At 36.7% G+C, this 16,757-nt stretch overlaps 1 protein-coding gene across 1 annotated transcript in view; it reads left to right on the top strand.

Moving 5' to 3' along the window:
• The window catches only part of LOC139722647 (solute carrier organic anion transporter family member 4A1-like), a 246,016-nt gene that overhangs the window by 200,194 nt on the left and 29,065 nt on the right, over positions 1-16,757 (top strand). The gene's annotated exons all lie outside the window — the stretch shown is intronic.

Genomic DNA, 16,757 nt, shown 5'->3' with positions numbered 1-16,757 from the left:
AGAAACAACCTAAAAATCACCTCCAAAGACTACCTTGTTGGTATACCACCACAGTGGTGGATGGGGGCGGGGGGCGGGTGGGGGTAGCGGGGACCTAATAGACCCGTTTCCAGCTTTTGGGGACCAAAATGATAAACTCGGCATTTTCTTGACCCCCCTCTCCCCCACCCCTCCCCCCCCCCCCGCTTTTTGCTTTTGTTTTTTTGCTAATCAGCTTCCGCTAGTAGGTGGTTCTATGAACAGAAGTTGGAAGTATACGAAGGGCAAGTTTTTTTTTTTCATCACCATTTTTTTTTTACCAGCACACCCACCCCCTCCCCCCCCCCCCGCTCCCTTTCGCACTTTTCGGCACTGGCATGGAAAAATAAAATATTTGGGTAAGAGGCCGAGTGCTTGTGGATTTGGCCGAATTCGGGCCCCCTCCTTTGCAAAATCCTGGATCCGCCACTTCCGCACACTTTCATTTAATTTCATTTGATTTCTAGCGATACAAACATTTAGGTCCGCATACATAATAACACAATATCAATACAATAGTAGTAACGAAGAGAAATACTGTGAAGTTAATGATACTACGCATCACTTTCTGATGATATCAAATTAAAATCAAAGTTACAGGAAATGGAGAAGACATAATGAAAATCCAAGCTTGTATTTTGCAGTCTCCTCGTGGACAAAGTAACTGCTTATTGAACAAAAGTAATAAGACTAATAGGAAGCAAGTTGTCTAAATAAAAAAAGAAACACGAACACACACATACATACCTATACAATCAATCAAACAAACAGACAGACAAAAGAGGAAGCTCTCCTGATTAAAGACAAAGAGAGAGAGAAAGAAAAAAACAGTGAAAGAAAAGAAAGAACTAGCTCAAAAGGAGAAACAAAAATACGACTATCAGTCGCACGACTGACCGGCTTTCAATCTGAAATAAACCAGCGAGTTTATTCTAGCTAGTATATTGTGATTTATTTCGTATCCAAAGTCGGTCAGTCATAAGACCCAAAGTCGTGTAGTGTGCAGTGGTTTTTAAGGAACTCTATAAAAAGTGCCTCGATATGTATGCGTGCATGTGGTGGATGAGATGGTGATCTTCGACTCCACATACTTTCTTCCTGTCAAGAGTAAATTCTTAAAATCCACATTTCTTCACTAGCCTAAAGACCTTCATTTGTATAATTCTGGATCTATAGGTCATCTTATGAAGCAATTGTTGCAGACAAAGTTTGTGAATCTTATATCTTTAATTGAAATAATGTATCACATTAGAAATATGTACATTTAAAGGAGATTCCCATGGATTGTGACAGAAATTCACAAGTTTACACTCGACAGGAAGAAAGTGTGGGGAGTGAGATCAAAAGTCAAGTGAAAATGTTAACATTTCACTTTTTTTTCCATGTCTCCGAAATTGTTCAAGGTATCTTCATGGAACATACTATATATGCATGTAATGACTGGCAGTGATTATCTATTGAATTTTGGAGTCATGGGGTCAAAGGTCAGGGGGTCAAAGGTCATGGTCAACTCTTCAAAATTTCCTTTTTTCCCTCATATTTATACAATGCCTGCAGGATTTTTTTTAACTTGGTGTATACATGTATTACTCAATAGAGATTCTCTGGGAATTTTTTTGCCCAAAAAGTCAAAGGTCAAAAGGTCAAGGATCAACTGAAAGTGCTGAATTTCACTTCTTCCTCCATATCTCGGCAGTGGCTTAAGGTATCATCTCGAAACTTAGTACATATTAATCCATGTTCTGCCTAACAGTGATTCTCTTAGGAATTTTAGCGTCATAGGGTCAAAGGTCAAGGGTCAAAGGCCAGGTTTTAAATTTTCACAATTTACTATTTACTTTATACAGAAATTACACTTGTTATCCATACCTTGACAATTACTCAATGTATACATTTTAAAAGGGTCAAAAGTCAAGTAAAAGTTCTTAAGTTCCCAAATATATGCTCCCTTAGAAAATATAGCCATTCATCAAATTAAACCTAGTTCAAGGAAACTGAACAGCCAACACATTTGTGACAAACATGTCAATTTAATATTTTGCCAATTATGTGAAACTGTCATCACCATTTAGACTTTAAGGAGAATCACGCATTATGGCGGAGGCATGCCAGTCACCACAGCGTCATTTCTTGTTATAGATGTTTGAGTTCCTGGAGGCTACTGTCTAATAAAAATCTTTATGTCATCGATTCTTTTGTATTTGTTATACTCACAATGTCTTTCTTTGGGTGTATCAGCTGTGGAATTCAGGGACCCTTCAGGGCTACTGTCTATAATAATGATGATAAAGGACATTTATATTGCGCAGCAACTATGATAACATAATAGAGCACTACTGTGCATTACAAAATAACATACAGACAAGAAACTCAAACATAAAATACATTACATTAAGAGATGACTTTTTAACCTGACCTTAAAATCATTAATTTTAACTGCTTGTCTTGCAAACAAAGGGAGATTATTCCACAGTTTTAGTGCAGCATACAAAAATGCCCTGTCACCAAGAGTAACTTTTGATTTCCCTGATGGATATTTCAATAACGTTTGATCCCGTGAACGTCGGAGGTGATAAGATGTTTGAAATGATGTTTTCAACTCTAGAAGTCCCTATACGTGCACTGGTGCTGTACCATGAATAGCTCTATATACAATCAACAGAGTTTTAAATATGATTCTCTGCTTTACAGGCAGCCAATGTGATGTACGTAATAACGGACTACAATGAGAAAAACGAGAATTCCAAACTAATATAGCACATGCATTTTGCACCCTTTGTAGTTTACCTAATTGATTATCAGAAAAGCCATAAAATAAACTGTTACAATAATCCAATCTACTTGTGACAAACGCATGGATGATTTTTTTCAGTACCTTCCCGTGTCAAATGTTTTCGAATATGTGCAATATTAAACAAATGATAAAATGAATTTTTACATACTTCAGAGATCTGTCAAAGGCTAGGCGTGAATCAAACCACACTCCCAGATTCCGTGCAGAATCAACAGGATAAATATCAACATCAATCACTTTCAGTCTTTCAGTGCATAATTTTGAAACTTACTGTTGAGTGCCACATATTACAAATTCCGTTTTTTATCATTAAGTAGAAGTTTATTGGATAATAACTAATTGTGAAGATGCATAATACATCGCTCCATAATGGACACAGAATAATTCTCATCTGCTGCAGTAGGTGAGAAGGATGCGCACAGCTGTGTATCATCCGCATAGGTATGACAAATCACCTGTAGGGCCCTGTACATGAAAAAATCAAGTGCTTAGGTGTTTCGGGTATCATTACCAAAAAAAAAAAGTTTGCCATGTCTCTTAGCTAAATAAAATCACATGTGGGGGACACTTAGGAATACTATCTAGGTCCCCGTACGGAATGCAATAACTGCCTTTGGGTTTTGGGTATCTCTGTTATGTACTACTTCCATGGCAAGAGAAATGAACCATGACTCTTTTCAGATAAATAAACTCATATGGGGGCACTCTGGGGCTACTGTCTGGGGGCTATGTACAGAATAAGCTAACTGGCTTTGATGTTTCGGTAACTCAGCTGTTGTGTACTATATACTTCCATTGCCAAAGAAATTAACCATACATGACTCTTTTTACCTTAAGGCATAATTTACCATTTGCAGATGAAACAAAAACCCAGCTTTAGTGCTTCAAAATAGTTATAAAATGTGAGTTAGGGTTAGAGACAACCAATGTAGAAATTTGAATCAGTATAATCAATGCTAAGTATTGTTAAATATACAAAATGTGAACAATATTTATAATAAAAATGTTTCCAGAATAAACCGTATACAGTTATGGTTTATTGAGAAAAATAGTAATATCTCCTTATATTTTTGGCTTTATTGCAAAATTTTTACATGGTAGGATGTTTTGTGATACAACTGACCTACACATATGCATCAAATTTGATATCTCGAACATTTTTGAAATCACTGCTCCCAAAGGTAAACTGTACCTTTAAAAAACGATAATTTATGTGGGATGGAGTACTTTCGGGCTCCTGTCTAGGGCCCTGTACAGAATGATATCAATTTTCCCCGGTCAACTTCATAATTTTGTCATTCAAGTTCCTATTCCGAGCATTCATATTCACGCATTCCACGTTCGCAGCACTGAATCAGCAATCAAATTCAAAGTGCGGTCATTCAAATTCACCTTCGGAACAATAAATTATTGTTTATTTTTGTTATTCAAATCTCAGGTAGGAGAATGTATATCAGCAATGTTCATTCAAATTCATTTCAAGCTGGCGATTGAATCTCGTTGCTCACTCAAAGTCGCGAAAAGGCAACCATTAAAAGGATTAAACATAAATGCATGTAAGCCTGGGTTGTGTACGCATCTTTGCTTGTTTTATATGAAAATGTTTTCCCTTTCTGCCCCATCCCCCCCCCCCATTACCATAATCTTGAAAAAAAATGTTCTATTTCCTTAATTTATTGAATCCACGAAAATCTGAAAATGAAATTGAAAGCCCCAAACAAGCACATCGGGACTATCGCGTGAATTTGAATGCCCAAGTAGGAAAAATAAGGCTTGCATTTGGAATTTGAACGCACATACGTGAATTTGATTTGACGGAAACGAAATTCAGTTCCCATAAATTAAAGTGATCTCTCAAATTGTGAATTTGAAATGCCCGAATATTTTCGCATGTCTGAATTTGAATGCACATTTATAAATTGGAATGACAAAAGTTTGAAATTGACCGGGAAAACCTATAACTGGCTTTGGTGTTTTGTTGTTGTGTACTAAGGTCTACTTTAATTTTAAAGGAAATTAGCCATGACTCTTTTCAGCTAAATAAAATCATATGTGTTGGCACTTTGGGGCTACTGTCTGGGGGGGGGGGGGCCGTACGGGATAAAATAAATAGCTTTGTTGTTTTGGGTATTTCTGTTGTGAACTACTCCCATTGCAAAAGCAATTAGCTATGACTATTTAAGCTAGATAAACTCATATTGTAATGTGGGTGGAGGTAATTTAGGGCTAATGTGTGGGTCTCCATACAGGATGAAATAACTGACTTTGGTGTTGTGGGTATCTCTGTAGGGCCTATTTCCATTGCAACAGAAATAAACCATGACTCTTCTCAGCTAAATCAAATTATATGGGACACTTCTCGGCTACTGTCTAGGGCCAAGTGCAGGATATAATAACTGGCTTCCGGAATGGTGTTTAGGGTATCTCTGTTGAGTGCTACTTCTATTGCAAAAGGGATTAACCACGACCATTTTCAGCTGAATAACACCATATGGGTGGGGCACTTTGGGACTACTGTCTAGGGCTCTGTACAGGATAAAATATGTGACTTTGCTGTTTTGTGTATCTCTGTTGTGTACTGCTTCCATTGCAAAATAATTTAGCCATGGCTCTTTTCATCTAGATAACATTACATGAGGGGGCACTTTTGGGCTTCTGTCTGGGACCCGTGCAGGATAAAATAACTGACTTTGGTATTTCGGGTATCTCTATTGTGTACTACTTCCATTGCAAAAGAAATTAGCCATGAACCATTTTCAGATGAATAGCACCATAAGGGTGAGACCCTTGGGGCTACTGTCTAGGGCCCCGTACAGGATAAAATTACTGGCATTGCTGCATGATAGGTACACCCAAGGAACAATATCCACCAACTTTTGTCAATGACCCCCTTCGGCTGAATAAATGCATTTTGGGATCCCTTTTTGTGGTCCCTGGGCTTACTGTACGAGAGGTGACTTGCCAGTAATTCATTTTATTGACACTTGGCCACATTCTATGATGAGACCGTCAAAACTTGTGATCATCTTTGGCTGAATAAATCTTCTAAGCCCCAGGTCTAGAGGGTTTGTGCCCACATAGTCTATTACTACGCCAAACGCTCATGAGAATGTCGCTTAGAGTGCGCGAAAAGTTTGCGGATATGTCTTAAAATAATCCGAAAATCTTTGTGAATTTCGCCAAATGAACGCGAGACATGTTCTAAACTGTCGGGATCTGTTTGGGGTTTCTCGAAGGTTTTGCAAACGTCGCGCACGTCTTGCGTACGTCATGCATATAGTATGACGAAACTGTCAAGGCATTTTCGAGAACAAATCACCAGCAAATCACAACCCTAGAGTATAATTCTATGACAATTTTTGCAACAAATGTGTAGATCTTCGCCATCTGATTGGATGAATGCGAGTCACAAGACATTCAGAAGAATCAGTCATCCCACGCTCACTCTTCGTTGCAGTGCAATAGACTACTATGGCGTGCCATTTGCCCAATAAGTCCGTTTATCGCCGATAAACTTATTTTTGACCGATAAACTTCTGTTTATCAGTCGGTAAACTCTGTGTTTTCGAGAGAAACTCTGCTTTTCGAGTGAAAGACTAAGTTAATCGATAAACTGACTTTTTCACTTGCTAAACCTAGTTTTTCGCTTGATAAACTACGTTTTTCACTTGATAAACAGAGTTTATCGATAAACTATTAAAGTTTAACGAGAAACTGTATACCAAGCGAAAAACTAAGTTTATCAATAATCATAGTTATTTCAGCTTTGGCAAAACGGGGCGCTAATACGAACTTAGCTATAGAATAAGGACGTGGAGCTCAGCACGCACTAGCCGCAGACTTGCGACTACAGTAGTACCCATTGCCATAACCAGTTACTTGTCGCGACGGCAAACATTCTACATGAAAAATCTCTAAGTTCTGGAACTGGCAGCTTATCTGACAACCCACTTGTCTCTTCTGCGGCCGTGGCGAAACAATCATTGAATGACGTCCGTTGCGTTATTCAACGCACGTGGTTATAAGTTGATAACTGCCGCAATGCAACTATTAGTAGAGCTGGTAATACGGAACAAAAGCAGTGGCAACGCTCACAGCCATACGGCTCTGGCAACGCTAAGCTAAGAGCGCCCACTACTGGCAAAGCTTGAATAACTCAATTTATCGCGATAAACTGAGTTCATCGCCGAAAAACTCTGTTTATCAGTCGTTATCAGTCGTTATCGACTGAAAAACGTAGTTTATCACCGAAAAACTTTGTTTATCAGTTGATAAACAAGAAAAACTCTACGTAAGAAAAATTAATTTTATCACGGTAAACTATAAGTTTTTTCGGAATTATTGGGCAAATGGCGCGCCATAGACGTCTATTGAACGATAAATCAAGCAGGCAAGCAGTGCAATAGATCCTACGACAAGCTGAACTTGTGTATTGTAAAGCAATGATGCATACGCGCACACCCGTTTGCGCTGCCCGCAAGACCTATGTTAGAGCCAGATCTAGATGTAGGCCTAACTGTAAAGTCCCCCTCCCCCCCCCCCCCCCCCGATAGGCTTTTACCAATCTATATTGCTCTTGACCAGGTATTTATCGTTTCTTGTATAAAACAAATATCCAATGGTTATGAGTGCGATGGTTTGAATCCGCTTCGCGTCGTTGAATAGGACGGTACTTGCACGCTCATGTAATATTCGGAACCATCACACTCACAAAAATTGAAATTTTGTATAATAGAGGGCGAGCTGCCAGCCATTCCTGTTCCGACATGGAACGGGCGACAATTATAGAAAAAGTCTAAATCATGAGCAGACAACTAGGCATCTGTATCTTACAGGGGAAGTCCGGACGATTGTCAGTCGTTTCCAGGGTAAAGAGCAATATCTTAAGTGTCTACTACCTTTTTCCCGTGTTCTGCATGAGAGCTCCTGTACTTGGCAGAGATTTTTCGTACAGAAATGTGCATTTTTGTCCTGGAGAATAATTTTCACTCACACTAAACCCCTGTGACAGAGAAAGGGGACGCCAGTTTCTTTCAGATGTAGGTACAATCACTATTTCAATTTCAAAAATAACCCCCGTATTCAAAAGTGGAGATAAAACTGAAATAAGTAATTATAGACCTATATCTGTTCTCTCATGTTTTAATGAAATACTTGAAAAATTGTATTTACACGAGCTATGAAATTCATTGATAATGATAAAGTATTAAGTAATAGTCAATATGGTTTTCGACAAATATTTTCTACATCTCTAGCCTTAATTGATTTAACGAGTAAGATTTTTGATGCCTTTGAACATGATATGTACACTTTAGGAGTGTTCATTGACTTATCAAAGGCTTTTGATACTCTTAACAACGATATTTTTCTTTCTAAGTTACATCATTATGGTTTCGAGGTACTGCCCATAGTTGGTTTTCTAGTTACTTAAAAGATCGTTATCAATGTGCTAAATATAATTCTGTTGTCTCACAGCTCAGTTGTCTCACAGCTCAGCTCAGTGTGGTGTTCCTCATGGTTCACTACTTGGCCCCCTTCTTTTTATATTATATATAAATGATATAGATACTGTTTCTGATAAGCTTTCTTATAATATTATACGCTGACGATACAAATATTTTTTTCATGTGGCAAAAACTTGGATGTCCTGTGTAATGAAGTTAATAGTGAACTTAAAAATGTACGTGATTGGTTTCAAGCTAATAGGTTTGATTTTTGATTTGATTTGATTTTATTGTTCCACATTTCAAAACATCAAACATGATACGATCGATTGAACATAAGATTGAACATAGCGTCGTAAATTACAAAAAATACAAGAGAAGACAATTTAACAAACATGAAATGTGGGGACCTACTAAAAAGCAAAGCTTGTAATGTATAGGTCCCTGTATATATGAAAGTGTTGGTCTTCTTAAACAACCTAGAAACGAAAACTATGAAAGGAAGGAAAGGGACGTAAAAGAAAAGAGAGCAAAAAGAGCAAAGGAAAGGAATAGAATATACGAAAGCATAGCGAAATACAAAGTAGCCACCTGTAACGCGTTAACAAGACTCCTTGTCACCCGAGCAACACAATTACGTAACTGTAAGAATGCGCAAAAACGCACATGATACATAATGATTCATTAATTCAGGAATAGCCTTGACATAAATGACTCAGTAAAAAAAAAAAAAAAGGCAACCATGGAATACCATGGAATACATATGATAAACAACGAATCTGATAAAAAGAGGGAGTTCAAATAAAATTGCATGTTGTATTATTAGATATAAGCCTGCACAAGGGATTTTTTTAGTTTACGTTTAAAACAGTTCAATGACAACGATTCAATAATGTCGGAGTCAAGGCTATTCCAGAATGTTGGACCTGTATGTACTATTGTTTTAAGAGCAAATGCAGTTCTCACGGGAGAAAAGTGAAATGAATTTTCCTGTCTTGTAGGGTAGGAATGTATAACTTTATTTTTTACAAACATGGGAGTGAAAGCATAAGGTAATTCGTCTTTAGTTAACTGGTACATAAATATCCCAAGGGAGTAAGAATATATATCAAAAATCTTTAAGAGGTTATTACTTTTGAACAGAGGGCTTGTCGGTGCTAAATAATTGGTACAATTGATAATTCTTACAGCTCGCTTTTGTATTCTAAAGATAGACTCCAGGCGTATTTTGGAACAATTCCCCCAGGCCAGTATGCTATAATGAAGATACGGCAATAACAAAGTCGAATATAAGGTACGTAATATATATGTGGGGAAAACATGCTTAAGCTTCTGTATAACACCCAAATTTCTTGATAATAACTTACATAAATGATTTGTTTGTTCCTGCCAAGATAATTTACAATCAATTAAAAGACCAAGAAATTTAACTGAATTTGTCTGTTGTAAGTTTACTCCTGTGATTGAAATTGAGCCAGGTAAACAAGTGATTGTATTACTAAACACCATAAAATTAGTTTTGTTTAGATTTAGAGATAGTTTGTTACTTTGAATCCAATCAAAGGTTATCTGTGAATAGCAAAGGTTATCTGTGAATAGCAAAAAAAAATTACATTCTCTTTAATAATAGGAAAAAAGACGATGGTAGAAATGTTAATGTTTACTTAAACAATGATGCAATCCCTAAAGTTGATAAAGCTCTTAGTTCTTAGGTGTATTCATTGATTCCAAGTTTTCCTGGAAATTTCATATTGCAGAAGTTGAGCGAAAAGTGTCTAAAAATACTGGTATTATTCGTAAATTTGCATATTTTTTGCCTGTGAACATACAACATATGCTTTATTGCACACTTATTTTACCTTACCTGACATATTGCAATATTGTTTGGGGAAATACATTTGAATAAAATTTGAAAAGATTACAGATTTATCAAAATCATATTATTAGTGATTTATGTAATGTACGAAACATAGGTCCTGGTGGTGTTCGAACAGATACATTGTTTAACGAGTTCAAGTTGCTGCGTTTAAAAGATATCAATACATTCAAATTGGGTTTATTCAGGTATAAGTGTACAAATATTCTTCTCCCTGAACACTTATGTCACTTATTTGAAGAAAACTCAGAGTACCATAAGTATGAAACTAGATCATCTTCACTTATTCACATTCCAAAACATAAAAAAGTCTTATTCCAACACACAGTGCGCTTTTCTGGTCCCAAGGTCTGGAATAATCTCCCAGCCCATTTGAAATCTGTACCTTTTTTTAGTCTATTCAAATGCCATTATAAATCGTCCTTCTTTTGGAATAATAGACTTCTTTGCTGACGTAGTCGAGTTTGTGGGTGTTTTTTTCTCCCGGGGCCTGGTGACGAGTTATTTTAGTAACCTGTACATTATAATGGCACTTCAATACTTGGAATCCACTTTGCATACACTATAGTTGTTGCTGTGTTGGACAGGCCTCGTGCAAGCTTTCAGGTTGCCTGGGAAAACTTTTGTTAAAATGACATGCATAAGACTTGAATATATCGGTAAAGGGGTCTATTCACCATCCAGTTGGAAACAGTGCATTTCATTCTTTGTGTTGTTTACATCTGTGCAGAGGTTTCACATTACTAGCACTTATAAATATGTAACGTTTAACTTTGATATATGCAACTTTTGTTAGGCTGTAGCTCGTCACATATTTTCATACTTAGACTGCAAACTCTGTTAGACTGCAATATTTCTCTTTGAGGAATATCACATCTTAAAGGCACTCAACCGTGGCGAGTGGTTTGTGCTGCACGGAGACGACCGCAACACGCTGCCTCCCCCATTCTCATTTCTGTATCAAATGTAGTGACCCCGAATGAGAATAGCGCTGGCTCTATGGGTCAGCGAATAACACGCTAACCTACAAGAGCTCTATGCTACAATCTCCTAACCCAAAATGGCTGTCCGAGCGAGCCACGAGAGCTTCCGAATGGACGCACACTCTCAGTGCGCATGCGCATGGAGAGAGGCCAAAAGAGCCACGCGTCTTCTGGCCTCTCTCCAGTTACCGCCGCTCGCGGTGACAATGTTTGTGTATGATGCGTACACACACACGCACACACACACACACACACACGTGTCTCAGTGGCAGCATTGTCCCACACGTTTATGGATATAGCACCGAGTCTGGCATTGCGCAATTGCATGCACAAACTTCGGTCGTTCGGAGTTTACGTACCATAAGGGATGGCGGTCGGCTGCCTTTAATACTGCTTTGGGAACTATTGTGTTTTTGTTGTTTCTTACGTTTGTGATGTAATGTATTTTTGTTAGGCAGCTCACCACAAGCTCTGCTTTTTGAGGTTCTACCTTCCTTGTACAACCTTATGAATGTGATTTACAACATGAAAAATATGGAAAATAAATGTTTGAAATGAAATGAAATTTATTCATATTCCACATAGTGGACATTATATGATAAAATATACAGGGTATAACACATAGTGGACATTATATCAAAACTATACAGAGTATATTACATGTATATACAAAGTATAGTGATATTCTGAGATAGAATAACACCATAACAAATGTGGAGGGGACTACTTAGAAGCACTGCTTGTTAAATGTAGTCCCCCTACAGATCATAGACAAAATGATATCAAAGATAAGGCTGAGTGAAATAACAAAAACACCATATATACACTATTTACAAGGGCACATGAACCGTACTATGGATATACAAATCATGTATATGTTACAAAGCACAAGTTTATGTACAAAGTGTTTACAGTGTACATTATATACAGTGTACCATTAGAATAATGAATGAAACAGAAGATAACCTTCCGAGTATACTTAATGAAAGTACTTCTAGAAAACATTGATTGAAATATACATACGTTTTATTACCATAAAACTGTTTATTAATACTTATCAAGAAACACATTTTTGAGCTTATACTTAAAGCTATTCAAGCTCTGAGCTTGTTTTAGTGAACGATCAAAGGAATTCCAAAGCTTAGGACCAGTAAACATGAAATTTCTGTTACCAAAACTAGTTCTATTTTTAGGAAGATGGTAATCATTCGCATACCTTGTTGAGTAATTATGTATAACATTATTTTTTCGAAACATTTCCTTAAATACAGCATGGGTAGCGTTAATTTCTACATTGTACATAAAACAACCCAGTTGAAGACGATATAAATCAGTAATCTTAAGAATACGGTTTTCTTTAAATAAGACATCAGTGTGTGATCTATAAGCGGTATTGCATATCAAACGCATCGCTCTTTTCTGCAAGAGAAGCACCCTGTCCATTTTAGTTTGTATTGCATTTCCCCATGCCATTACGCCATAATTAAGGTAAGGAAGAATAAGAGTTGAATATAACGTAAGAAGCACTGACTTGGGGAGAATCCGTTTAACGTGATTAATGATGCCAATATTTCTTGAAACTATCTTACAAATACTGTATTATCAATAAGACAATTCGAAGTTAGCTTATTGTCAATTGTAATACCGAGAAATTTTGTAGTCTTGACTTCTTTAATGACAGAATTATCAAATATCACTTGGTCAGGAAGTTGTTTAACAGAGTTACTGAATAACATGTAATTGGTTTTTTGTTTATTTAAAGATAATTTATTTGCTTTTATCCAATTTGTTGCATGTGTAAGTTCTACATTTAAAACTTCAACTAACTTATTAGGATCACTGTGAGTATAGAATAAGTTTGAGACATCAGCAAAAAGGACAAAAAGAGAGAACACTCGAAGAACATCGAATGTCATTTACATCAATAGAGAATAACAGTGGACCAAGAAGGCTTCCTTGGGGAACTCCACACGTGATTGGTACCGTAGACGAACTATATCCATCAATGGTAACTAATTGCTTTCTTCCAGAAAGATAACTTTCGAACCATTCCAGAGCTTTACCTCTAATACCACAGTGCGCAAGTTTGTATAACAGAATGTCGTGATTTATAGTATCGAATGCTTTATTACAAAAATCTAAGAACAAACCGATAGTATGACAGGATTTTTAGATTGAAGCTGATATGGTATTTATTAAACTTAGAATGGCATGAGTTGTGTTATGTTTTTCTCTAAAGCCAAATTGGGAGTCAGATATGATGTTGTGAGATTCAAGGAAGGTAGTTGTCCTTGAATGAACAATTTTCTCGAAGATTTTTATAAGGAAGTTAAAGATATTGAGCGATAGTTGCTGATGCATAATTTGTCTCCTTTCTTGAATATTGGAGTCACCTTTGCGAGTTTCATTTTAGATGGTACTTGACCAGATTGTAGTGAAAGGTTATATAAAAACAATAAAGGGTCTACTATACAATGTATAATGTCTTTGATAAGGACATTGCCAATGTCATCATAGCCAGGGGCTTTGTTTGCTTTGAGCTGAAGTACAATTTTGATTAATTCTTGCCTGTCAATTGGCTTGAAAAAAATTGAGTGGTCGTTTGGTGAGGAAAGAAATTCGTAAAATGATTTATCACTTGGAGTAATAGTTTGTGCTAAGTTTGAACCTATCTTTGAAAAGTATGAGTTAAAAATCTCGGCAATTTCAGACTTGTCCTCAATGATAGTATTATCAACTTGAACTTTAGAAATGGGATTTACAGCCTCTATTCAAAACGGTATTTATTACTTTCCAAGTGTTCTTGATATCACATTTGAATTGACTCAAATGGTCCGCAAAATATTTCTTTTTAGCTAATCTGAGTGTATTGGTAAGAATATTTTTGTATGAAATATATTTCATTCGAGAGGTTTTATCACGGTTTTTGATAAAATTAACATACAAAGTACTCTTGCGATTTATTGAGCGTAAGAGTGTTTTGGAAACCCATGGTTGCTTGGGGATTCGTTTGTAATCCTGTGTACGACATTTCCTTAAGGGAATGCATGCATCTAGGCAATTATTCAAAAGATAAAGAAAGTTATCATATGCTTGGTCAATATTTTCATTTGCGTCATACACAATTGACCAGTCCACAGATTGAAGTTTTTCTTGAACGAGAGCGATATTTTCAGGGGTGAATTTACGACGAAATACATGCCTTCGAATTGTACTATGACTCCTTGGTCCAATATCAAAGTGACAAAATATAATAAAATGGTCTGATATATCGCTCACCACTATGCCAGATTTTGGAAAAGGTTTTAGGTTCGCAAAAATGTTATCAATAAGAGTAGCAGAATGACCAGTAATTCTTGTTGGTTTAAAAATAAGAGGCAGAAATGAGGCTTGTGAAATGTTATCAAGGAAGTTATCACAGGCAGCATTACTGCTTGACAAAAGATCTATATTGAAATCACCCATGATGATGCAATCCTTGTTTTAGAATGCACCGTTTCGACAAATATCGTTCATAATATTCATAAAATCATAATTAGATTGAGGAGGTCTGTAAATAACTCCAAGCAGAATGTTTTTGCCCTTACAGACAGAAATTTCAATAAATAATGATTCTATTACATCATTCATATATTTCAGTTCTTCCTTTATAGCGTAATCATATATTCGGGGAACATATATAGCTACTCCACCATCTGGTCTATTTGATCTGTTGTTAATGACAATATCATAACCAGCAAGAACATTAATTGGACCTGACGCTGGAGTTTCAGCAGACCACGTTTCAGAGAGGCCTATGATAGGCAACATGGGCAAATCAATATTATCAAGAAATAAGCGAAGCTTTTCAAAGTTTCGATTAGCACTCGTTCCTAGCGTTCGTAAATATTCTCTAAGGGTAGCTTCTGTAAAGTATGGCGATTGAGCAAGTTGACACGCTTCATCGTGGCTGTTAAACTCAATGTTCAGTTCGTCTAGATTGTTGGCTAAGATTCTAGTTGCAGTCCTATCAAACTTGGTGTTTCTAGCAGGTACATTTTGGTCTTTTTGAAATAAAGTAACAAAGTCATCACCTATTAAACTTGAACAAACTTGAACTTGAACTTGAAAGTTAAATGCAGTGTTCTGCATGAAGCGTACAACTCGGAGGTATGTCAGGTGATAATTAGTCCCGTGCACGCATTTGAGCGCAGAGCAAGTTCGAATTCTCAGACCCTTAGAACCCCGTACGCCAGAACTGCAAAGCCAGAACTGCCTTTGTGTACGTTCATGATAATTGTTAACTTCTTTCATTTGGTGAATAAAATGTAGGCGAAAGACCTTGTGCTATTAAAATATTTTGTATCTTCAACATCAACATTTATTTGGACATTCGTCCGAAAAGAATTACACGTCTAGAAAACGGGGTCTATATAAGGGACTAACAGAATTGCCTCACTTCATTTCAATCATTACAAACAAATGAATATCAAGCAAAAGTGAGAACATCTACAAGTATTTTGACCATATAGTATATAGTACGAATACAAGAGTTCTTTCTAGTTTTACACTACTATAGGATGTAGATAGTCTTATAATCTAGCAATTCTGCAGTGAAAATCATATCCTCTATGTCTAAAGCATGTCTCCAAATGATTTGCCATCTAAATTATTGAATTGCCATCTGCGCAGTATATGGTTGTGCAGAAATCGTCGGATCAAAGAGGCACATTATTTTCAAAAAGATAGACCCCACCCTCCCCATTTGAGGATCGACGCCCCTGTCAAACAGATATCCTTGTGTCGAATAACAGCACCCGGTCAGTGGTAATCCTCGTGCCTAGCACGTGGTTGCAGAAATCGTTAGAAATAATAACAAAAAAGAGCCAAGCTATCTTCAAAAAAAGAAATATTAGCGCAAGGCAAGGTTTCTTTTTTATGAGAAAATACATGTGATATACGTGCATATGCGTGCATGTACACATTTCTTATGAAAATTCTACGCATTTAAAGGGGCTTACGTGGAATCCTACTTAAATTGATTTTTTTTCACAAATTGCATGCCTGAATGTCCGTAGTCGAGTGTATAAATGACAAATCGAAACTTTTTGTACAGTTAGGGCAGATGTATGGTGAAAAAAAATGCATGTGGGGAAATAATCAAATTCATAGTATTCAGGGCAGATAAATCTAGTCATATCAGTGCAGATTGGAGTAAGTGTTTGGATCACCACGAATGATATGATAAATACATTTTCAGATGTTTTTTTGACCATGAATATGATACCACCATGTAGCCTGTTACCTTGTATGTGTTGAATAGAGTGCAAATCAGAGGTTTAAGTTGCTGTGCAGTTCGTTTAGTACGAGGGATGCATTCATATTCATATCTTTGCAGGTTGAATGAAATCCAGTCTATCGTTAGACTTAAATACGAGAGTATATAGCACCGACTTTTTAGAAGATGTAGTTTGATCCATGTATCACTCAGAATTATCTGAAAGGTCTTACAATTTGTTAGAAATGCACAATCTAGCTCTGTACCAAGGGTATGTGTCTTTTAAATTTGAGCAACAACACAATCAGCGTTGAATATACCATAAAGGAAAAACATAGTTCTGGTATGCCTGCAAAAATTGTCAAATTTCGCTCCAAAATGTACT

Source organism: Diadema antillarum, unplaced genomic scaffold (assembly GCF_040938485.1).
Source record: "Diadema antillarum isolate AM-2024a unplaced genomic scaffold, OU_Dant_1.0 scf00000168, whole genome shotgun sequence".
Lineage (NCBI taxonomy): Eukaryota > Metazoa > Echinodermata > Echinoidea > Diadematoida > Diadematidae > Diadema > Diadema antillarum.
Note: the sequence above shows the minus strand (reverse complement) of the source record. Positions and strands in the feature narration are given on the sequence as shown.